Source organism: Glandiceps talaboti, chromosome 16 (assembly GCF_964340395.1).
Source record: "Glandiceps talaboti chromosome 16, keGlaTala1.1, whole genome shotgun sequence".
NCBI lineage: Eukaryota > Metazoa > Hemichordata > Enteropneusta > Spengelidae > Glandiceps > Glandiceps talaboti.
This window is the reverse complement of record NC_135564.1, coordinates 19243802-19268410: the sequence shown is the minus strand read 5'-3', so window position 1 is coordinate 19268410 and position 24609 is coordinate 19243802. Positions and strand designations below refer to the sequence as shown.

The window sequence follows — 24609 nt, the reverse complement described above, 5'->3', positions numbered from 1 at the left end:
CAAAAATAGTTGACCAGAAAATATATCTTTGTACAGCCGTATTACGACATGAAGTCAATAAATGAGTTAGGTAAATAATCTCCAACAAGCTCTTGGCATCTAGTACATTCAGTTTGTCCTAGAAAGGCTAGAACTTTCATTATTTTGTAGACTATTGGCCTGTATTGGGGAAACTTTCGTGATTATGAGGGAGGGAGGGGGAATGAGTGAGTGGGTTACCGGTAGGTTGGTTGGTTGGTTGGTTGGTTGGTTGCAAATGGTTGATCGGTTATTTGATGATTGATTGATCCAATGGTTTATGGTTAATAGAATGAGGGAAGGAAGAATGTTAACAGATGGAATAAAATATGGTTGGGTAGGTGAATGGATGTATGGAAAGGTGAATTGACTGACTAGATGACAGAACACGCTTTTATTTTAGAAAATTTGGAACATTCATTCGTTCGTTCATTCGTTCGTTCATGCATACAATGATTCGTCAGTTCAAAATTCTGACGGTAGGAATAGACACTAAAAGTTTATTCACCTGTCATATGCACACACATCACCAGCAACATTAGTATCAACGTTGTCCTCGACTAGCCACGTAAACCTATCTTGACTTCTCAGACGAATGTTGGCCCAGTCGTTAGATTTGACGTAATTACAGGCGCCGTTGTAGTCCCCTGCAACGATTATATCCTGTACGTATATGTAGATAACGAAATAATAAGTACACATGATAGTCTATAAAGGCTTACAAAGGGATTGACTTTCCTATTTAATTCAGGGAACTTTTGGGAACAAGACATTGCATTTTACAGCCTCCCCCGAGTACATCTCTGCGTTCATGGCACATGTATAATGGTTATACTAGTACTAATTTGTTTCTCCTCTCATTCCAATCACCATGGCTACCATTCACAAAGTTGCCGGGACTTATGGGGGAAAGAAGCGGACTGCACATTGTGTACTGTGATGAGACGTCTCTGATATCTGATACTGTAACACAGATATATTAAATCTTACATGTCATGTAAAAATCTCGATAGTTTAGTATTATGAGAAATTGGGATGCTAATATTTCGGTTGATGAATAGCCCTATAAATCCACAATATTTAAGCAATAATATGTATACTAACTAATGATAGCCTAAATATTTAGTTTAATATTAGCATAAGTAATATCTGTGTCTGTTCCAGATTCATGAACACTTTCAATCGTTCAGGAAATAAACCTTACAATACAATTCACAACTATCTAAATTTTATTTAAGATAACAGCAAAACACATGAGAACAATAATATATTATTTTGCTGTGATGGCTCAATATATGGCGCCGTGGCTTAGCTGGTTAAAGTGCCTGTCTAGTAAACAGGAGATCCTGGGTTCAAATCACAGCGGTGCCTTCTTTTTAGCGGTGAATAGGGTCCATTTCTATGGATCACGATATATTGCATTCGGGTATGATCACAATTCACCTAGATTTAACTCCGCCTTGTTGCTACAAAAGGGAAGATATACGATACGTACATTTTAACGTGTAGCAAGATTGCTTTCCCCCCCCAAAAAAAAAAAAACAACAACAACAACAACAACAATAACAACAACGTTTGAATCCTACTTTTGCCACTGATGAGTACCCAGTTTCATCAGTTTATTAAATATCAATTATTCGTTGTAAAAGTGGATAGAAATTTTCAATTGTTTTCAACAGTCCTTTCTTGAAAGTCATGCAGAATATTTGCAACGAACCCAAGGAAAATACTTGCACCGTTATGAAACTTCCAAATTCTCTATACAGACCGACTACCCGGCAAGATAGTTATTACTTGATGTTGAAAAGTAATTTATTCAAATCACTTTTTCCATTTAGTTATCGGTATATTTTTATTAAAAAATTGCGACTTTCTTTTTGTTTCGCAAAAGCAGTCTTGACATGTATACATATTATTCAAATTTACTTGTTATGCTTTAAATGTTAAGAAATATTGGAAGTTGTAAAACAAAAAGATAAGGAAGATCCAAGCATACAAATCAGAGAATTGTGGGTAAAATATTGTACCACTGTCTGTATACTAATACTAGTAGTGAAGATTGGCAAGCCATTTGCTCGCAACAAAAAAGTACTGGCAGCGGTGGGATTCGAACCCACGCCATCGAAATGACTGGTGCCTAAAACCAGCGCCTTAGACCGCTCGGCCACGCTACCTAACATACCAACTAGTAATGATACTTTCTGCCATGATAATATCCAATACACTGGCTAGGAATTGAACATTAATAGACTATTTGCAGATATATCAAACGGTTATACATTCAAAAATTAACTTTGGATATGGGATTAGTAAACGACAACGGATTCAATTAGAAAAGGACTGAATATTGTTCAGGAGTAAGTTAGATGTTTTCAGAGATTTGCAGAAAAGATGTGAAAATTTCTGTCGATTTAGGAGTACACTCAATGCTCTTTGCGTAATATGTTTAATTGTGCATGAATACATGCTTGAAGTTATCTGAAACTGACAGTCACGCATTCGATATTGAACTTGACTTTATCTTTGGCTGTTGTCTCTGGTAAATTATTTTACTAAAGGACCATTGCGGTGTACTCAAGAAATAACTGGATATGGTTTAGGAGTAAGATGGATGTTTTTTTTTTATTATTTTTATTATTATTTAATTTCTTAAAAAGCGCACTACACTACGTCTCAGCGCTCTTTACATAACGAAAAAGATTGCATATAAAAGGTACCGATTAATGAAATACTAAAAAAATGTCATACAATAAAGTACTACAATGCGTCAGGCAAAAAAACAATATGGGGAAAAATAATAATTAAAATGCCATATACAAAGCGGACAGAGAAAAATTAAAATCTTACACTCCATAATGAACTTTAAAAAGATGGGTTTTCAGGGTGCGTTTAAAAGATTCAATAGAACAATTAGGAGTGATTTTAAAAGGTAGTTCATTCCATAGGATCGGTGCTGCGATGGAAAAGGCGCGGAAACCATAGTTTTTGGTTGTTGTGTTGGTGTCGTGTCTTGATAAAAGTAATCCTTCCGATGAACGAAGTGTGCGCCTGGGAACTCTGATGTCTATTAGTGAGCATAGATAATCTGGACATTTGCCGGAGATAATTTTATATGTCAGGAGAATAATCTTGAATTGAATTCGTTTCTCAACAGGCAGCCAATGTAAATTACGTAGAACAGGTGTTATGTGATCGAATTTCTTTGTACCGGTAATGAGTCGTGCAGCGGCGTTCTGTACAGATTGTATCTTTTGAAGTTGGTAGTTGTTGATTCCGTATAGCATAGTATTGCAATAATCTAGTCGCGATGTGACAAACGCGTGTATTAACTTCTCCGTTGTTGGAACGTCGATCAAGCAACGGATTTTGCCAATCCTGTATAATGCAAAGTATGCTGATTTGCAGATGTTATTTACTTGACTTGTCATGAAACCATCCGAATCTAACATGACACCAAGATTTTTGGCCGACATAGTTGGAAAAATTTCTGAGGATCCGATTTTGAGACTGTCAAGTTTAACTTTGTCTTTCTTAAACAGCGAAGAAATATGTATAATCTCTGTCTTATCATCATTAAGGATCAACATATTAGATCTCATCCATTGCCGTAAATCTTCAACGCATAGTTCAAGGTCTAATTTAACGTCATTTGGTGTATTGCATACAGCGTAGATTCCGGTATCATCTGCATATAACATGTAGTCTAGACCGTGTGAGGATATGATTTCGTCAATGGGTGTTGTATAAAGAGTAAAAAGTATTGGTCCTAATACGGAACCCTGTGGAACACCGAAACGTAAGATTGCGTCATGTGATGTTATGGAGTCAATGGAAACGCGTTGCCATGATAATATCCAATACACTGGCTAGGAAGTGAACATTAATAGACTATTTGCAGATATATCAAACGGTTATACATTCAAAATTAACTCTGTAATTGGATATGGGATTAGTAAACGACAACGGATTCAATTAGAAAAGGACTGAATATTGTTCAGGAGTAAGTTAGATGTTTTCAGAGATTTCCAGAAGATGTGAAAATTTCTGTCGATTTAGGAGTACACTTAATGCTTTTTGCGTAATATTTTCAATTGTACATGAATACATGCTTGAAGTTATCTGAAACTGACAGCCACGCATTCGAAATTGAACTTGACTTTATCTTTGGCTGTTGTCTCTGGTAAATTATTTTACTAAAGGACCATTGCGTCGTACTCAAGAAATAACTGGATATGGTTTAGGAGTATGGTGGATGTTTTTTTAGAATTCTTTGTCAATTTACGAGTACATATGAAAATTAAATATCACGAAATCTTTTATCAGGTATACTTTGAATAAATGACTCATTTATGTTATCCTCTGTACTCGGTGACTACTCGGTGACTACTCGGTGACTACTCGGTGACTACTCCGTGACTACTCGGTGACTACTCGGTGACTACTCGGTAACTACTCGGTAACTACTCGGTAACTACTCGGTAACTACTCGGTGACTACTCGGTAACTACTCGGTAACTACTCGGTAACTACTCGGTAACTACTCGGTAACTACTCGGTAACTACTCGGTAACTACTCGGTGACTACTCGGTGACTACTCGGTGACGTGTACAACAATCTTCAGATCTCATTATAGACATCTGACTTTTAAAATATATTCATGATCGCTTCCTTTAAAACATCTCTTAAAACGCACCTTTCCCAAAAGCACTATGGATAAATCATCGAAATGTTGTCCATATCATTCTTTTTATCATTTTACATTAGTCGAGCTGGTCTTACTTTTATCATTGTATTCGAGCTGGTCTTACTTTTATCATTGTATTCGAACTGGTTCATTGTATTTTTAAACCATTTGTTATATATTTCATTGTGAAGCGGTTTGTTATTGTTTTGATGGAAGTCACTATAGAAAAATAAAGTATTACTATTATTATTATGGAGGTGCAACGTGTCTGATCTGACAACACTCATTGTTTAGAAGTAAAAAATCATCAGCATTGCGTAGTTCCTCGCCGAAAATGAACAGTTTGAAATGTTCATACTTTTATGTCCATCAGACATCAACAACTGATAAAAGTACTGGCAGCGGTGGGATTCGAACCCACGCCATCGAAATGACTGGTGCCTTAAACCAGCGCCTTAGACCGCTCGGCCACGCTACCTTCTCGATTTCCCCCATTAAGCGTGACTTTACTAACCGACTATACTAATAATTATTGTAGCAGTGTTGCAAAAAAAGCATTTGAAAGATACAACGGGAAGAGACTACTCAGATACTGCCTAATTCGTTTGTTGAAGGGGAAAGTAGTTCAATTCATTGAACTTCCTTTACACAGTGCAATTTTATTTTTCAATATGTCACGTGATAGCTATTAACACTGAGCATAAAATTCAGTCGCATACTTTTTCTCGACAGTATATTATTTTTCTATCCAAATATCAGTAGTTTCATTGACATTAACGTACATTTCGTCACTGCACCTGGAATCGAATATTCAAATCTCTCCAAACTTCGCCAGGTGAAAGCTTATTCCTGGTAGTTTTGAATAAATAGTAAAAATTTAGGATTCGCCATCTTGTTGTCAAGGTAACTTATAATCTGTTATTTCCCCATATAATTAACATAATATTCATTGTGGATTCTACTTCACACATTTGCACGGCGAACCCTGATTCTTTTCTTAACTGAGACTGGGACTTGACTTGCATTTCAGAGCCCCATACTTTGTTAAATTTGTGCATCACTTTAACCCCCAAAACAGCTTAAAATAGTTAAATTCTCACCTCGAGATTCCATCGTTCGATGACGTCATCATATACATCAGTCAGCATGTCTATTTCCTTCACTGCGTCACTTGGTTTTGTGTGGATGCTAATGATAGCAAAATCTTTTACAACTAAAACGTGGCAAAAAATAACGGGTACAGGTAAATAATGGTACAGTGACGGTGCAATTTGTACAATAATAAATACCCTTTTATTCATATAGTTATACAACCGAAATCGGATGTTCAATTGTCGACTTCATTGTTTCCATGCACTTATATTAGCTTATTATTGAAAGCTAAGGGGTGATCGCACAATGTCACACAAGCTCAACAAGCGAACTTCGTTCGTTTAAGGGTCTGGCGTCGATGCGATTGCTGATCTTCATTTCCGCACTTCTAACCAAATTTCGAAAACGTTCACGCTTTCTATGATAAAAGCTTCTATATCTGCTACTTAGTTTACCGTCATCTCAGTAAACAAGTTCATAAGGTTGGAACTTCAGGTTTACCATGTTTTACATTGCACCGATCGTAGTGGTGTGACCGCTACAGTGGTCTACAATTTTCATCATGGTTTACATCATATATAAACGTGTGATGTCGCATTTGTAAACGTTCGTTTAGGGGGAGTAGGTTTTGTCCTAAACGAACGATGTTCGTTTATTGAGCTTGTGCGACGTTGTGTGATCGTCCCTAAGTGTGTAGATTTTATTGGGCTGTTTGTTTGTTTGTTTGCTTGTTTGATTGAGTGTTGGTTTGTTTGTTTGCTTGCTTGTGGTAGGATATAATTTTCGTTTGTACTTTTTTGTATTGTACTGTGTTAATACTGAATCACACTTAGCCATCGCTTCCAATTGACAGAACTCGACCCTTGACAATTCTAGATCCATCACATCATTTAGTATAAACGACATATAAAAGATGTCGATGAAATCCTTCTAATTCTACCTTTGATGCTGCCATAATGCCACAGAAACCGGTGACAATGAATGGTCTCAAAATTCCCCAAAATTCTCCAAAAGCAAATACTTTGTATATGGGACCGTAGAGATCATAAGTGACTGTGATACAAGTTATGTCTGCCTGTATTACGAGCTTGGTGGAAGACATTTTGCTACCCATCCCTACTGAAAAAACATCCATCTAGCTTTCAAAATATCCAGACGTGTTGAAGACCCAGACTTTATTCTATAATTCATATTACGAAGTATGTATAAGATAAATTCTGATATTGATGGATAAATAAATGATCTTACGAGTTGATGGTGACGTAAATCGAGCGACGAAAGGCTCTCGTTCAAAATGATCTTCTTTGTCTTCTTCAGATCCATCATCGAAATGATAGGAGTCTGTAACTGTTACACGACTTTTCCTACAACAAAATAAACTAATATTAATATGTGTGAATATGTTGCTTACTATATTGCATGGGCACCGTTAGTATTAAAAGCCGAATTGATTATTAATTATGAATCGTACTATAGAAAGATTTATTTTTGGCAATAATGTTTTTGTGACAAACTCATTGCTTTCAAAAAGCTGCACTGTTGAGCTTCGTGAAGCCAAATGAGGTTTTTTTTTTACATTTTTTGTTTGTTTGTTTGTTTGTTTGTTTGTTTGTCTGTGTGTCTGTGTGTCTGTCTGTCGGTGTCTTTCAGTCGGTGTTGTTGGTTGGTTGGTTGGTTGGTTGGTTGGTTGGTTGGTTTGTTTGTTGATTGGTTGGTTGGTTGGTTGGTTGGTTGGTTGGTTGGTTGGTTGGTTGGATGGTTTGGGGAGTAGGCGTGGGTGGTATTTCATAACGGACATTCCCTTACCTAAACATATATGCATACTGCTCCTTACTAGTGGTCCGACCAAGTCTGTCACTTAATATCATATCAAAATCACCAGTCCTACGATTAAAACAGAAAAAAAGAATCAATACTCAAGATTGTTGTAGTTCTGATCTAAATTATAATAGTGGCATTACGATTAAATAAAATTATTTAGTAAAGTTAGGGTTGTTCTGAGCTTCTCTTGTCTTTTGGCTCAAAACCACATGTTGTAAGTATAAATATATCAAAAGTAATTCTCTTCCATTAGGTATGTATAATGTGTTTGGTAAAAGTAAGCATATATCGTGGTTTTAGAACAACAAAAGCCAAACCATACAGGTAAAGGGTGTGGTTTTAACATTTAAATATTGATTTGATTAAATCATAGACACTGGAGAGAAGTCTATGATTCAGTGATTTTGAAAAACAAACAACCTTTCACAAATACCACACCTGTCAATCAAAATACAAACTTTTGTAATTTGATAGCTTAGGATTCGTCACAATAACGTGTGTTTAGAAATTATCTTTCTGTCTGTTTGAAAACTGATCACAAAGAGTGTGAAGCATAATTGATTTGAAGTTGACTTACAGCTGGTCACAGGCATCTTCGTTCGTATCGCACTGCGCATTTTGATTTCGTTGAAGAATGTCGGCACTGAAAATGATAAAATAGGTTTTAGGAAATGTTACATAAAAGTTCATTGACATGTGATGGTATTAACGTTAACAATGTAGAACTTTCCTCGGTGTCGTAAAACAGCGTGGCCTATTATTATTATTATTATTATTTCTTTAATTCAGGCCACCAAGATGTCCCATAAAATTATAAAAAACATACAGACACAAAGAAAGAGACAGATAAAATAATGTTAAACTAGCAACTATCTTGTAGTATACATGACAATCCTATACTTTCTCCAAAAGTTTGAATGAAAGTATGCAGATTCGAATTAAAGTATTGTGGCTCTAAACAATACGTCTGTTAAATGTGTACAGCAAATTTCGGTGGAGCGATGAAAAATTCAAAATATCACTGGCTACACAGATATTACTAATGCTGACTGCACCTCTTAGGTGAAATACTAATCGCATTGTGTTATTATATGCCACTTTTAAAGTATGCATCATCCTAGTACTATAGTTACACCAAACATTTAAACAATATACAGTGTATAAAAAACTTCTAAAAAGTGTGCATTTCACCTTCTTGGAGCAATGACTAAATTTACGAACAATAAAATTTGCCCTAGCATAAAACGACTTGGCTGCCTCCGCATATCTAATTCATCATCCCCTGTCGAAGACATTATGTACCCGAGGTACTTTTTAGAAGTAACAAACTTCAATTGCTTTCCGTACAAATAAACATTGGGGATCCGAACCGGTTTCCAAAGTTTAGGGTAAATATACATACACTCAGTTTTAGTTGTGTGAAAAAGAATGTCATGCTGCTCGCCATACTGTTCACAAATCTTAATCAATTTCCTTAAAGACTTGACTGAAGGACAAATCAGGACTAGGTCATCCGCATAAAACAGGTGGTTATTGCTGGCAACACTAAAGAACTTACTAAAGCAGTGCAAATGCTGCTGGGATAGGAATTACATCAGATACATTGTAAAGAAAAATGTTCACGGTGGTTTTTCCAAAAATAAATAGGTAACTCAATTCAACTATTTTAGTTCATCTTGATTAAAAAACAAACTCAATAGGATGAATGGTTTAGGCCGAAACTGTGAGTTTTCCTAAATCAATTTCGAACCATAGGAATTATATACTTCCAACATCTCAACAATTCACTGTAAAAACTTTCCAACAAAGCAAGATATCTTCGTCAAGTTCCACGAGAGCGGAAAAACTAACACTGGCTCGCGAGAATGGTTCGATCTTCAGATGATGGCGTCATTTGTGACAATGGTCGTTGTACTCATGTGTTTTGTGTTTTTCCGATAACCCAACCTACCTTAGTTTAAGCCTCCGACCCCAAACATCTTTTAAACATTTAATTTCAAAAAGATAAGAAATTCCTTATTTTCTTGACCTTCATGCACATCTGTTTTCTTTCCCCAGCGATATCTGTACATACTTCATCAAACTATCACACAAGGGGTATTCTGACTGAGAGTTTCTTTATTTTTGGGTCAAAATTTAACTGAAAAAGTCAAATGAATTAGAGTGAAGATAACCTACGTATTGACGCGATCAAGAAGATCCGGAATGGTTTTTCCCGAACTATCTCTCACTTCCTGGATAAGTATGAGGTCATATCGCAAGATAATCTACACAAAAAGCAAAACAGAAACAAAAAATTGACAAACAAATTAATGGGACCGTTCCATGTTAAGAACGTGGTCTGAAGTATTAAGTTAATATATTTGCTATTTCTAATTAAATTATATATATTCACTAAGGTGACATATAAGCCCATTTGGCTGGGTGGTTGTGTATTGTAACCCTTTTTGTAGATTTGTCATACTTTACCTCATGTCACTATAATAAACTATTCTACTACTACTATTATTACTACTACAGAGTACATGCAAATTGTGTTACTTACTTTTACCAAAATGTCCACCACGTGGTCTTTACTCATTTTGGAAGCACCAAGTACTTGTACATTGAACGCTCCTATACGTAAAGGTTGGATGGATTCAGCATTTATATGTATGATGCCAAGGAACATAATCGTCAAGGAATAAAGTACCTTCATCTTGAGTAAAGACGGCCACCTACTTCTCTGAAAACAAAATACAGTTGTAATGTCATGATAAAGTGGTTGGTGGCGCTGTTCGAAAATTGGACGTGCGTACGGAGAGCAGCATATTTATTTACTAGTATTTATTTATTTATTTATTTGTTTTATTTATTTATTTATCTGTTCATTTGTTTATTTATTAATATATTATATCTTTATTTAGGGAACAAGTTCATATAATAACAATATACGACCAAAAATACGTACAGTACAGAGACAGGAATGCTAAAATTTTAAAATGTAACATGTATACACAAACAATTATTTCAAACTTAACAAAAAAGTTTCACAAAAATAGCTTAAATGTTTTCGATTAAAATCCCTGCCAAAAGTTTACTTTGTCTAACTGGCAAAAGTCATATATATGCATAAAAGGTTCCTTGATGTGTTCACATCGTTTGATCCCAGATAGTTATAGAATCCTAGAAGAGTTATTGTAGACGACGTTGAACGATACACTTTAGATAAATTCATTTATAAAGCATAGCTCATATGTTTTATTTGTTTTTATTTGACCGAGTGTACCATTTACTTACACATTGTATTTCAGTTTATAATGTTTGGGTCGTAAACGCATTTAGTAGAAATAATCCGACGTGGGGTACATTTTCTTTACACAAAGCCGGGACCTACTGTCATGCGCAGTTATGTCTAATATTAACGGGTTTTTTTGCAAATCATAAATGTTTAACATACACGTGCACGTATAAGCAACTTCTTGTAAAGTTTAACCTAAAATACACACTACTTCGAAATTTTGAAGCGCGGGGGAGATCGGTACCGTCACCTGGTAGTCTGTTATGACGTCACTCGCTGTGAATAAAATTTCACCGATACAATATTTGTTGAAATACTTCTCAATTCTGCCTGCATCAGAAAATGTGTATTCTGTTTGGGTCGCTACCTAGTGTTGTCCATCGAACCGTCAAGATTTGGAAGTTCCCGGCAGAGTGCAAAGTCCACATTGGACTACTGCCTATCAAGGAGATCGTTGTTTCCCGGCATCAAAAAACTATGGCTGGATTCTCAAGGTCATTGTCTCGTTCGTTCTCTGCATATTTTACAATTACAAATTTTTGAAACCATGCTAGATATCAAATTGCCAAAGTAGCCACCACTTACCTTAGAAGCGAGATTGGAATGACAGCCGAGGTGGGTTTCACACCGAATATGGCAGTTTAATATATTACAGGTTTGATCACATGTCTAGTTAAATTTTACTATGATTTTACTAATAGTGATATACCCTAGTTGCACAAAAGGTCACGAATCACACAGGCTAAGTGACAATTGTAAAGACTGAATGTACCTCAGTATAGACTGGTCAACAGAGCATTGCCTTGTTTTTGGTACGTAGTATGCAACCGTTTCCCTCTACAAATCGACAAGATTGCCCGTAGATTAACTTTTAAACATAGCCACTAATATTCTTTAATAAGACTATCGGATTTACCAGACAGAAAACTTATTATGCTTCGTAAACATTTTAAAGGTGTTCCCAGCATCACACAAGTCTCCGACAACCTCAGCATTCACGGCTGATGATAAAAACACAACCATACTTGACCATGTACGTATAGGTCATGTAACATGTACAATGTTTGTGTTACCTGCAACTCGTCCAAACTGTACATAAATGTGGTTTCCTTCAAGTCGCCGGTGACCTCGACACTACGTCTGTATTTCCTCCGTGAGTCGATGTATGCGTTGTCCTACGTCACAAGTTGTATACAAATGACGTAATAAAATGACGTAACATGTAAAGCTCGTAGTGGTTAACAAAACGGCTCCTACTGACTATTTGAAGTACATCATGTACATGGAAATCTGATAAATAACACGTTTCGTGTGTGACGTTGACCTACGTATGGCACACATCACATCACAAGGTATGCCAGACATGTTAAGGGTTATAAACTGTAACTGTTATTAATCGTAAAACATTGTACATTCCTTGAGGTGCAGAGGGGTAGATTATTTGGTGAGTACAATAAAGGGAGATAGGCGATGTTTATCGACTCGACTCCTCTGTTTCGAAGTTTCATATTCAACCCTTTCAAGATACTTGAGAAATATTTCTCCAGTTTTGTCAAAACCTGATTAGAACTTGGAGTCACACTTGCTGGCAATGCAGTGCCAAGTATTCAAATGTATGGATAATAGACATCGTGTACGTGTGGTGACATGTACGTGTGGTGACATGTCAATCACTTCAAAACAGGTGAAGTCCAAGTTTAGTATGGAGTACAATTAATTCAGACAACAATAAAGCACAGAATGGATGAAAGCTAATAACAAGTGGGCCCGAGAATGACCTTCGACCAAAAATGCGATGACGTAATGGTCTGGTTGTACGTACATGTACCGTCGTGATTTAGAATAGATGTCGTTTAGGAGTCGTCCTGTGAATATACCCTGTGAATATTTGAGTTTTGGCAGCTAATTTGACTATCTGATAATTACGTACTGTGCATGAACCTGCGATGTGCGCACAGATCTTACTAGTAAACTCCCGCGTAAACTTTCTGGCGTAGAAAATGTAGTCGACGGATGTAGTAAATGAAATAATTACTGTACAGTACGACAAAAAGAGCCGAGGTGTGGTTTAGTATATTTGATATATACATGATATATTATGTATGCTTATCTGTTTACATTCACAGAAGAGAGTAATCTCAGTAAAATCCATCTAAAATAGCTGAGGTCGTCTTCGTATGTATAAATACAATACTAACTATGGAAATATAGCAATTAATTTCACGATGAAAGAATATAGGAAATAACCGTATGTGGGAGGATACAACTAGCGCATGGAAAACTAACGCTCAAGTTGTGTACTGAAATTATATATATTAGTCCATCGCCCCATCGTATCCTTGAGAACACAGTGTGATACAACTCACAGAAGATGATCGTAAACTTCAAGGACGTAGCAACTTATCGACTTACCGAGTCATACATACGTATACCGTACGTACAGCATGTAGTCAATGTTCTGGAATCTTAACCACCACAGTCTCTAAGCTTTTACTATGTCTTCCTGGCCATCATCAATCATAAAGCATACCAAATATACTGTAAGGGGTTACTGTCACTTTGTCACGCTATCGTCACCCAGGTCATCACCAATATGATTGCTTAGTACACGTGTACGTCGCGTCGCGTCCTAACAAGTGAGAGTCAATTTGTTAGTGCGCCCTCAACAAGATTTTGTACGTTCCTTTTGTTTATATGTGAGTTACAACGAACACATTTCACTTTATCGTTGCCAAGCTTTACCTGTGTGGATACTGTAGCGGCAATCTGTCCATTTTGATGGCATGTATTTAATTTGCATATCATATAATATAATAAATAACACGGTGCACATTATGTCAAGACTCAACAGACTTCAAATTAATGAAGAAAGTATTGTAAATTTTCCTAACGTTCATAATTTCTCTTTTTGACCTGAGGATGGAGGGGGGGGAGGAGTGGATGGGTACGGTTAATAAAAGAACATAGACTGTAAATTATAACTTTAAACTCAATGCTTTAAAATGCTCTTCAAGATTAACCGTACGTAAAAATAACTTCACCTTTAAAAAATGTACGTTCAAATATACAAAATATTATCGTTTGAATTGCGCAACGTGTGGTAACATTTTTTATATTTTTTTTTAAGTACGTAGGAAACCTGAAAATAAACCAGTGATAACGAAGAACGGGTTACTGTTAGTGTTTTGGGATTTTTATTTTTACGTACAATTTACGAAAAATAGAATTGCCAGGTGATTACTGGTTACGAATATCACTTGCCCACTCTTTAAATCTGGACCGATATCCGTCGTGCAAATCTAAATACGAAACTGATGGTCAAGGTTAAATAAATTGCGAATGGTTCAGTGATTGTTGTTAATACAAATTTGTACAAATTCTGTGTAAAGATAAATGGAGGAGTTCACCGATGTGTGGGCGTCGATAAAAATTATCTCTATTAGTCGAATCTTTATTATACCCGCAGCCACGGATTTTGCATTCTGTGTCTATGTTTAATTGTCATACAGCATAAAAATCCATGAAAATTTCTTCGATAAATCGCACATTTACCACGTCCATGTCGCTCACCGTGACGTACCCCCTCAACCGACAAACTATGTTTCTCTAAATGTGTTGCGGTCAGGCACCTGACTGAGCCATTTGCCAAATTAAAGTTGACTGACCTCAATAAATACATCCAAGGTTTCATCCTATAGTCTAGAATAATCTGGCAAATAATCCTCAAAGTAGTCTGTTTATCCGCTTGTCAGTTATAAAGGATAAAACCCTCGAGGTTGTTTGTCGAAAATCTTAAAGGGTGCAACGAGTAATATGTGCTAACAGCTCTGTATTAACCCTTTCTCTCTCTCTCTCTCTCTCTCTCTCTCTCTCTCTCTCTCTCTCTCTCTCTCTCTCTCTCTCTCTCTCTCTCTCTCTCTCTCTCTCTCTCTCTCTCTCTCTCTCTCTCTCTCTCTCGCTTTACTCTAACACATTTCATATTAGGTATAGGGTACTGTGTATTCATGTCATGTGTACACCAAGTTCAGTGTAACATAGAGAAGACATGAACATTGCCACTGTGTGTGTGTGCGTATGTGTGTATGTATGTGTGTATGTATGTATGTATGTATGTATGTATGTATGTATGTATGTGTGTGTGCGTGTGGGTGTGTCTGTCTGTGTCTGTGTGTCTGTGTGTGCGTGCGTGCGTGCAAGTCGATCAAAAAACATTAATGACGCTTCATGACGCTTTTAATTTTGATTCAGAAGCAAAAATGCAGTATAACTTTCTATATCTCCTATGTGAGGGATTTGATGACGGCAATTGAGAAAACATTGCACGTTCTACTTGGACTGTCTTTAGTTTTTGTCCCTGGGATAAGCAACCGCTGAAGATTACAACAGCCAACGATTGCAGCCACGAGTAGTTAATATACATGTGTATCATGCATACGTTCGGTGAAGTGGAAACTACCCCCCGAGCATGTGCAGTGGGAACGTTATATTATGTTCCTGATTCCGATTACCATGGCAACAATTGTACATTTCACTGTAAAATTTACAAACCTCGGAGAATAGCATTAATGCAATATCCGTTGTTTAGTTTTCCGTGTAATATTACGGCAAGTAGACGAGGGGAAAATTCTGGTAGAAAACCAGATCACGCGTGAAATTAACGTGACTATAAGTAAATATGTAATGAACTGAACTCATTACACCGTTTGCAGAAATTAAATAATGAACTGGATTGAACTTAGAGATGTATCCCTACTCGGTTTTACGGCATTCAATCAAAAATTCACTAAATCAAAGCTCAGCTTCTGATCGCTCCATTAGTGAGTGGGTTATTTATCCGCAAGATTTGACATGCATTTAAAACACCGGTAAATTACATTTAGTCTATTTCACCGTAAAGTGGTCAGTTACTCACTTTCGTTTTCTTACAAGAGTCTCCTCGCGTAAGATTCACTTTTCAATGATTCAGGGGGCGACAGAATCTAGTGATTTTGTTTTTGAAGCCCTTATTTCGACAAGACAATTCCTCGATGTTAAAGAGAGAAATAGTTTGAAACTAAGGATTTTTTATTTTTAAATTAAAAGTCAATTATCATTATGTCATTTCAAATATTAAGGTATGTTGTATCATGTCTCGTAACTTGTGGGGTTTTTATGATCAACTTTTCAGAATCAGTGATATGAAGTAAAATTGGCACTATGACATAATAATGTTATATTTATGTAGCGATTTTCCACACAATGCTCAAAAGTAGTGAAATTTATAGTGAAAACTCATATATTTACAGTAATAACAAAACATGAATGACAAGATAGTGGTAAATTGGTAATTACAAACACAATCAGCAAAAAAAAAAACAATATGAGGAAAGACGACTAAATGACAAATTACCGACTTCGTATAAATTGTTGATATTCTTACCAAACCCAGCCCTTTGAGGAATATACCATATCTTACATTGTTGGGTATTTTGTTTAATGTAAACGGATCACCAAATTGAATTGAAGATTAACCCAACCTTCTACTGTATTTTGAGCTTAGAAGACCTCTTGTCAATCTACAGCGAGATATTATAATCACGTCAAATCGGGGAGAAATGGTCATTGAAGTGTGAGAGGGTGGGAGGGGGTGGGAGGGGGAGCTGCATCGTGAACACAAATAGACTTAGCATTCCTATTGGTTATAAATATCAAGTACATGTATAGTAATTTTTATAATGGAGTTAATCTGTATGGGCATCATTGTTGTTGTTGCTGTTGCTGCTGCTGTTGTTGTTGTTGTTGTTGTTGTTGTCGTCGTCGTCGTCGTCGTTGTTGTTGTTATTGTCGTCGTCGTCGTCGTCGTTGTTGTTGTTGATGTTGTTGTTGTTGCTGTTGTTGTTGTTGTTGTTGTTGTAATAATCTCATAGTACTGAAATAACTGATCAAAGAAATAACTAATAAGAGCATTCGAAAAAAATATTCCATATCAGTTGGATATTTTGTGTTTTATAGTAACTTTTACTGCCATTTAGTACAGACTGTCTATAGTTTAGTATGCGTTATTCCATTTAATCACCAGGACTGTATTTAACCGGTCTATTTCTGGGTCGTACTCATTACGTCTTTTTCCCATCTCTCATTTACCTATCAAACATGATCTGACCTGCTTACCGTATAGGTCATTCACAATAACGACCAAGATGTCTGACAGCGATGACTGTCGTTAAAATCAACCTTTATTATAGCAGGCGGGAAATGATATAGCGAACGTATTTTATAACTGGAAAATTAGGACGGCGGCGCACTGCCGATGTACTCTGACGTCTGTAAGTATAATGCCCCTATTGTGCGTCATTTGCCTAAGAAAAGAAGTCTTCAACCACCTAATAAAACATTCCTATAGAAAATTTCAGTTTGTTCCACAATCGCATAGATTTTCGGATTTGGAACTCTGTTTTCTATTGTTATCAAGTTCGTATTCTATTGTCATGTGATTAGCTCACTCTTAAAACGTCTTAAAAGGGGTGTTCTATTTTATTACCACAAAAGCTACAGGCTTCGTTATTTGCATGCAACTATGGTAACACACGGCACATCATAGCTCAAGACGAAAACAAGTATTTGGCGTCGACGTAGCAATTACTTACTGAGCAATCCTACTCAAGCATCGACGTATTTATCGTAGATATTATTTAAAGCTTACAGTAGTGTTGAACACGTGCATTCGATAGCCCGACGACAAATACACATACAGCTGTCACAGTGTGTGTTGTTACTATTTACATGGCTGATTGTACTTCATCACATAGGACCCAGAATACGGTAAGTGATCATATCATTTTGTGCCTTCATATATTCCCAGTCAAATGGTCTCATTTCCAACGAACGTTCTCAACCAGACCTCTGATATATTTTCAATATAGTAACCAAACGGATTCCAATCACTATTTCGTATCGGTAATGTATTTCCCCGTACGTGCACACGTGGGGATGCCATCGTCCGCTCGATTCCTCAGTGTGGGCGTACACGAGAACAGATCTGCATTGAATGCCAAGATTTGACTTTGTATTTGATCAGGTGCAATTACTTTTCCAGTCTCATGTAGGAATACAAGAAATGACACTGAAACGGTAACCATGGTAACTGTTCTTACCTACATTGATAAATCTAATTTGTAGTATAAAAACAAGTGCGTCGCTAATATTATGGTGTATCATATTCCTGTTTAGTTATTATATTTTAAATTGTCACATTTTCAAGCCGCATTTCTGTTTTGCACGTGACGACACCGTGTTCATTCCTTAGTCTTGTCCTAGCATGTTTTTTCTGAAGACTTAAAAGGTGTCCAAAAACTCCACTACTTATGCTTTCCGAGCTAGTCAAAGTATCTACGTTTTACTCATAACAGTTTTATTTTGCACGTTTTATCTTATTCACATGTTCTCTTTCTTGGTTACACGTGTCCTCCAAGATCAAACCCTGGAATACCAGGGTCTTAGCCAAGTTAAGCTTTAAGTATTTCAAAATCTCTTTAGTTTGCAAGGCTCCGATAGTGACAGTGTGTCTGAGTGAAAATACATATTTAATATTTAGTCATATCTTATTTCATTTGATTAATTCTACTGATTTTGAAGAAAAAACGTTAATAAATTATTTTATTCAATAACAATCCCACCGACACACATTGTCATCGGACAAAAACTGTTTTGTAATACTCCTATGATTTGAAACATTGACGACCAAGATGATTTTTTTTTTTGCTTTGTACAATGAAATTAGTAACAGAAGATCGGGTTACGTTTCGTCGTTCTCAAGTCGATGTCAGTGCATTTTTATTTTACTTACGTTTGTAAAATCGACGGTTCATAAATGTCCCTGTAAATGATCGGAAAATGGCCGCCGGCGAAGAGTAAATGGATAGCGTACGTATAAATACGATAAATATACTATTCAGATTGCTATGCCACTTAATGTAATTACATTGTGCTGATAGGTAAGGATTACAAAGAATATCAGTAAAAGTACGACCTTATTTTTAAATCAAGCCCCTGATTAAATTGATTGCATGAATAAAATGTATGACTTACAACACATGTATGTATGTATGTATGTATGTATGTATGTATGTATGTATGTATGTATGTCTCTGTCTGTCTGTCTGTATGTATGTATGTATGTATGTATGTATGTATGTATTAATGTATGTATGTATGTATGTATGTATGTATGTATGTATGTCTGTCTGTCTGTATGTATGTATGTATGTATGTATGTATGTCTGTCTGTCTGTCTGTCTGTCTGTCTGTATGTATGTATGTATTTATGTATGTATGTATGTATGTATGTATGTATGTATGTATGTATGTATGTATGTATGTATGTCTCTGTCTGTCTGTCTGTCTGTCTGTATGTATGTATGTATGTATGTATGTATGTATTAATGTATGTATGTATGTATGTATGTATGTATGTATGTATGTATGTCTGTATGTATGTATGTATGTATGTATGTATGTCTGTCTGTCTGTCTGTCTGTATGTATGTATGTATTTATGTATGTATGTATGTATGTATGTATGTATGTATGTATGTATGTAAGTGTGTGTGTATGTATGTATGTATGTATGTGTGTGTCTGTCTGTCTGTCTGTCTGTCTGTCTGTCTGTCTGTATGTATGTATGTATGTATGTATGTATGTATGTATGTATGTATGTATGTATGTATGTATGTATGTATGTATGCATCGATGTATGTATGTATTGATGTACGCGCATATGTGAGCAAGTTCATGAAATGTGACATTTACTTGATAACATAAAATGATGGGTAGTCCCATAGCTGAGATTACAAAGTAATATAAATACAATTCAAGATCTGATATGACAATGCAATGAGTAATGAATGTATTTTGACATCTATCAAATATCTCCGAGTAGAGATACATAAAAACCATTATAGTTCCTGAAAATGTCATTTGTATTTACTTACCATATTGATAATGTCAATATGGAACAGTCCAATATTGATAAATATGCAGATATGTTCACCGTCTATCTGACGGTAACATCAGGTAAAAAACTATTCAGTGATGTTACATTTGTATAATGCCCAGAGTTGACGCCTGATATTATGTAATTCAAAGATTTAAAAGCTGAACGGGGACCAAGGAATAATTCAAAACAAAGAACACTTGCGAATGCAAGTACCGGTGTCTGTCTGTCTGTCTGTCTGTCTGTCTGTCATCTGCCTGATTGCCTGCCTGCTTGCTTGCATGCATGCATGCATATATGTATGTATGTATGTATGTATGTATGTATGTATGTATGTATGTATGTATGTATGTATGTATGTATGTATGTATGTAAAAAGAAATGCATATGGAACTTGTAAGTCAGTCCGTATAAATTGATGTAAAATCCGACGTTTCGAATAAAAATTCTTTTTCAAGGTGTTATCAGCGAGCTTTAGACATGTTAGGTGAACACCTGAACACATCTGAACGTATGTATGTATGTATGTATGTATGTATGTATGTATGTATGTATGGATGGATGGATGGATGGATGGATGGATGGATGGATGTATATGTATGTATTTATGTATGTATGTACTTATGTATGTATAAGTGTGTGTGTGCCTATGTGTCTCTATGTGTCTGTATATGTCTGTGTGTCTGTATACACCTGAATAGTATGTGCGTGCGTATGTATGTGTAACTATGGTATATGGGTCACTTTGCTAGGTGGGGTGGCTGGAGGGATGGTTGGATGAGGAGGGGGGATGAATGGGAGATATATTTTAATGGTTTCAAAATCAACGTCTTTGAAATCGGTTATTTGGTGGAAACTTGTACTTTTGTCTTTGTAACATTGGAGATACGGCCATCCAGATGAAATGCGATAGCTATAGTATTGGTAACGTACAGTCCCTACAGCTTTGACAACCACCATTGATCTATACATCACTGTACACGACTTTATCAAAAAACGTAGAGAATAGCAGGTCAATGAGCATTGTTATCAGCATCGAATTCTAGCAAATTATTAAAAGTAACACGATGTATTCTATTTCCGTGTTTGATTGACCTTTGACCTGTCAATATCTCCTCGTTCATTATATAAAGACTAGACTGGCACCAATCTCGTGGGAGATTTCTTTAGTCTCAGAAATCTTCAATTAATTTGAATCTGTAATCTGATCTTAGTTTATATAAGGATCATGTTGTTGTCCTTTCCCTTTTTCACGTTTATTTAGTAGTCCCCACAAGTGCTTTGCTGTCTCTGGACTGTTTTACAATCCCAGGTTCATCACTCACTCACGTTATCATTTTACACTCGAGAACACAAAAAATGTTATTCTATTAAAACAATTATTGACAAAAGACCTTATAAGGCACAAATATTTTTATAAATGTTTGTTTGCGATAACATGACTTCAGAAAATAGGGTAGATAGATCGGGATTTTATTTTATTTTACAATTTATTTTTTAAAATTACTTTGACCCTAAGAAAAGATACTTGTTGGTCACAATACTTCGTAACAGTTGATGAGGTGTAAAAGAAGTAAATGAAGACAATTATGTGATTCAGAAATAGACAAACACAATATGTAGACTGTGCTGTTATAGGCTGAACGTTTCCTTCTGGAATGGGATTTTGAAAAAGTAACCAAAGATACTTTGGATAAAAATATACAGGGAAATCTGAAGTTAACTTCCAGAATTTTGCCTTTTTGCGCGAAAACTTTATGTAGGGTCGGCGGCTTAAACTAGGTTCTTTCGGGTTTTCGGAAACACACAATTTATTTTACCTGGCCTAACTACAACATATCACTGTACGTCATATCAATGTATTCCAAATCACCTTGGGTTGTTTTAATGTATCCTGTCATTAACTATACCCGAATGGCTGTATGTTGAAAATGTACACTTGGTGGTCACGATTCTGATAGTCTGTCACGTTGCCAAGGTCAACAAAAATGAGGAGAAACAACACTGTTGGTGATATAGAGAGTTTACAATGCTACCTCAAGCATAATAGCGTCTGACACGACAAACAACTTGTAGCATTTCTACATTTCAACCTCTGGCTCAACCTAAAAAAAATTGAATTTGCTATATTTTCTCTGCATGTTAGGAAGCCTCCAGTAATTACAGGGTGGGGTGATTGAAACCAAGCAGTCTGTCATGTAAAATGTACCCTCCCCGATTCCAATTTCTAAAAATGGCCCTGCCCCAATTTCCTTTCTCTAAAACATTGCCCTCCCCCATGTTCAAATATTTTTTTTTAAATTAATGGGTTAAAATGTTGTCACGTGAAAAGGGACACACATCCCGGAATCAGTGGCAAGGACTCGATCCCACTGCTGCCACCGCATAGACAATCTTGATAGCGTTGGCTGTTTCTCACTACTACCGCCATGGTGAATTTGTGTAAAGACAACGCATTAATTAATCCCTGTGCTTGGATCTAATTTGCAAAACTGACGGCAAGACCCCTATAGACTAGACGTGTTCTACCCACGTTGCCGACACTATGGAAGCATAACCCCACCCAAGGTCATCACCATCCCCACTCCACAAGATTACTTCCCCCCCCCCTCACAATATCTTTCTATATTTTACCCCCTTCTTTCCTGTGAGACCCTTACAACTAACAACTGATTTATTCCGTGGTTGTCAGCAGCGATTCACTATAAATACGATGGTGGCCGTCACCGTCACTGTGGTGTAATGTGGCAGCGGTGCCAATGATGGGGATGCCAAAATCACAAAACAATAAAACCAGTCTTATAAAATGAAATACTTCCCTGACCCTTTTTTCTTAAGTGTGGCCCTCCCCAAAATTGTAAATTGTGATCCACCAAACATTTCCCGGCCCTCCCCACTTGTAATTACCGAAGGCTCCCTTATAGCATTAACTTAATAGCAGATTGTGTATGATTTGGTGTTGATCTTGTAGTATATTGGCATTTCCCACACAGAAAATGTAGATTAAATGTTAAAATGAAAGATGTTTGTCAAGGAAGTCTGTGAAATGCAAATAATTTTTGTAAGGTTTTTGTTGCACCAGACGATAAAATACAGCAATGTTAATATTATAATAATAAACGTTTGTTGAGGCAGACGATCGATGAAATGCAGCGAGTATAGGTTAGAGTTCGACAAGAGAGATCTTCATTGATAAGACTTGGTGGAGGGAAGGGGATCTAAACTTATGCATGAAAATCTCTCTTATCAAACTCTAACCGACTTAGAAGTCAACTGTTGGTTCGTTTGTTTATTGACAGCGTTAACATTGTTTGATGAATTACGATAGTTTGCAACAGTGTTGCAAAGATGTATTATCTTAAAATCTCATTGACACAAATATGATGTAAGTGCAAACGTCCTCAGTTCAAAGAACAATGATGAATCACTAACATCTGAAAGAGTATTATCCTTAACGACTTAAAAATATATTATTTTGTAAAATATTGAGAAAAATACTCATTCGCGTCAATAAAAAAAGCAATTATACATGCGATGAATATTGAAAGGGTCGGAGTATAATATACATCTAGTTCCAGAATGTAATTCTCTAGAAAGTAAGTTGACGACAGTTTGCCATGGCTACCATTCAAACCAAGTGAGGGGGTGCTGTTCTTCTGTTGCCACTGAGGACACGTGATTTTCGTCGATTTGGGAACTTGTTAATGTCGACTCACTATTGCTGTCGCAAAGAGGACAGGTGATTTTACGACGATGGTTTCCTTTTACGGCTCCACCAAGTATTATAAGACACTAATTGTCGAAACAGACGAATGCATAACACAACATATTAAACGAGGCAACATAAGACAATGGACAGTTTAATTAGTCTTTGAGACACAACACAATATAACGGTACTGTAGTCTACTGGCGAATACCGTTACACACACAAAATTGACTTCCGTTTTAGGTTCTGTCTTAACGTCCCTAGACAAGTCCTTAGTAGGGATTTTGATAGTTTGTTCAGGTGGCACATTGGAGTTTTCCACGACGGATCTGACCCAATTATTTGTTTATGAAGGATACCCAAAGGAGGTTACCAAGTAAGCATTTGACATAGGTGAATACAATACAAAGAATTGACTAGCAGCATGAGCCAAAGTGATGATAATTGCCCAATTAAAACCATCACAATAGACGGTCTTAGTTTAAGATTTAATTGTCACCTTTAGAGGAAAGAAAGAAAGTTGTCGCGAACAATTTGCCTTACTTCATTAAATTGATTCTTGAGTGTCCATCTTGTCCTAAAAGTAGACCATGCCACTCTTTCCTAGATATAGATCTTTCTGTACAGATTTGCAAACTAAAATCTTGCAATAGAAAAACTGGTAGTATAAAATGTCCAACAAGTTGATAAAAAGTTGACATTTCAGAGCTGAAGTCCTACATGCTTTTGGAATAGAAAGTATAATTAAGTTAGTCTTCCAACAGGGTTCATTTCTCCAATTGTATTCTGAACATACAATGAAATAAGTAGTTAACTTTATCAAGTTTTTCAGTTACCAGGCCGAAAGCATCGCGTGAAAAATACGAGTAATCCGTAACAAATACACCACCCATCCCTCCTTCACCAACCTGGTCTTGAATACAATGCATGAGTGTGTTTGTTGTTCGTTATCTCTGCTATCGGCTATTTGTAAGTAATTCACGAATACTTATTGTTCTCTGCAGGACTGTCATGATATTTGTTAGTTCAAACACTG

The 24609-nt window shown here is 36.3% G+C and overlaps 3 non-coding genes across 3 annotated transcripts; 1 reads left to right on the top strand and 2 right to left on the bottom strand.

Annotated features, from left to right (window-relative positions):
• Positions 1-1315: 1315 nt before the first annotated feature.
• Positions 1316-1389, top strand: Trnat-agu (transfer RNA threonine (anticodon AGU)). The gene has a single exon. It is a non-coding gene; the product is annotated as a tRNA-Thr (tRNA).
• A 721-nt stretch (positions 1390-2110) lies between these two features.
• On the bottom strand, positions 2111-2192 carry Trnal-uag (transfer RNA leucine (anticodon UAG)). The gene has a single exon. It is a non-coding gene; the product is annotated as a tRNA-Leu (tRNA).
• Positions 2193-5099: 2907 nt separating this feature from the next.
• Trnal-aag (transfer RNA leucine (anticodon AAG)) lies at positions 5100-5181 on the bottom strand. Its single transcript has one exon. It is a non-coding gene; the product is annotated as a tRNA-Leu (tRNA).
• Positions 5182-24609: the final 19428 nt, after the last annotated feature.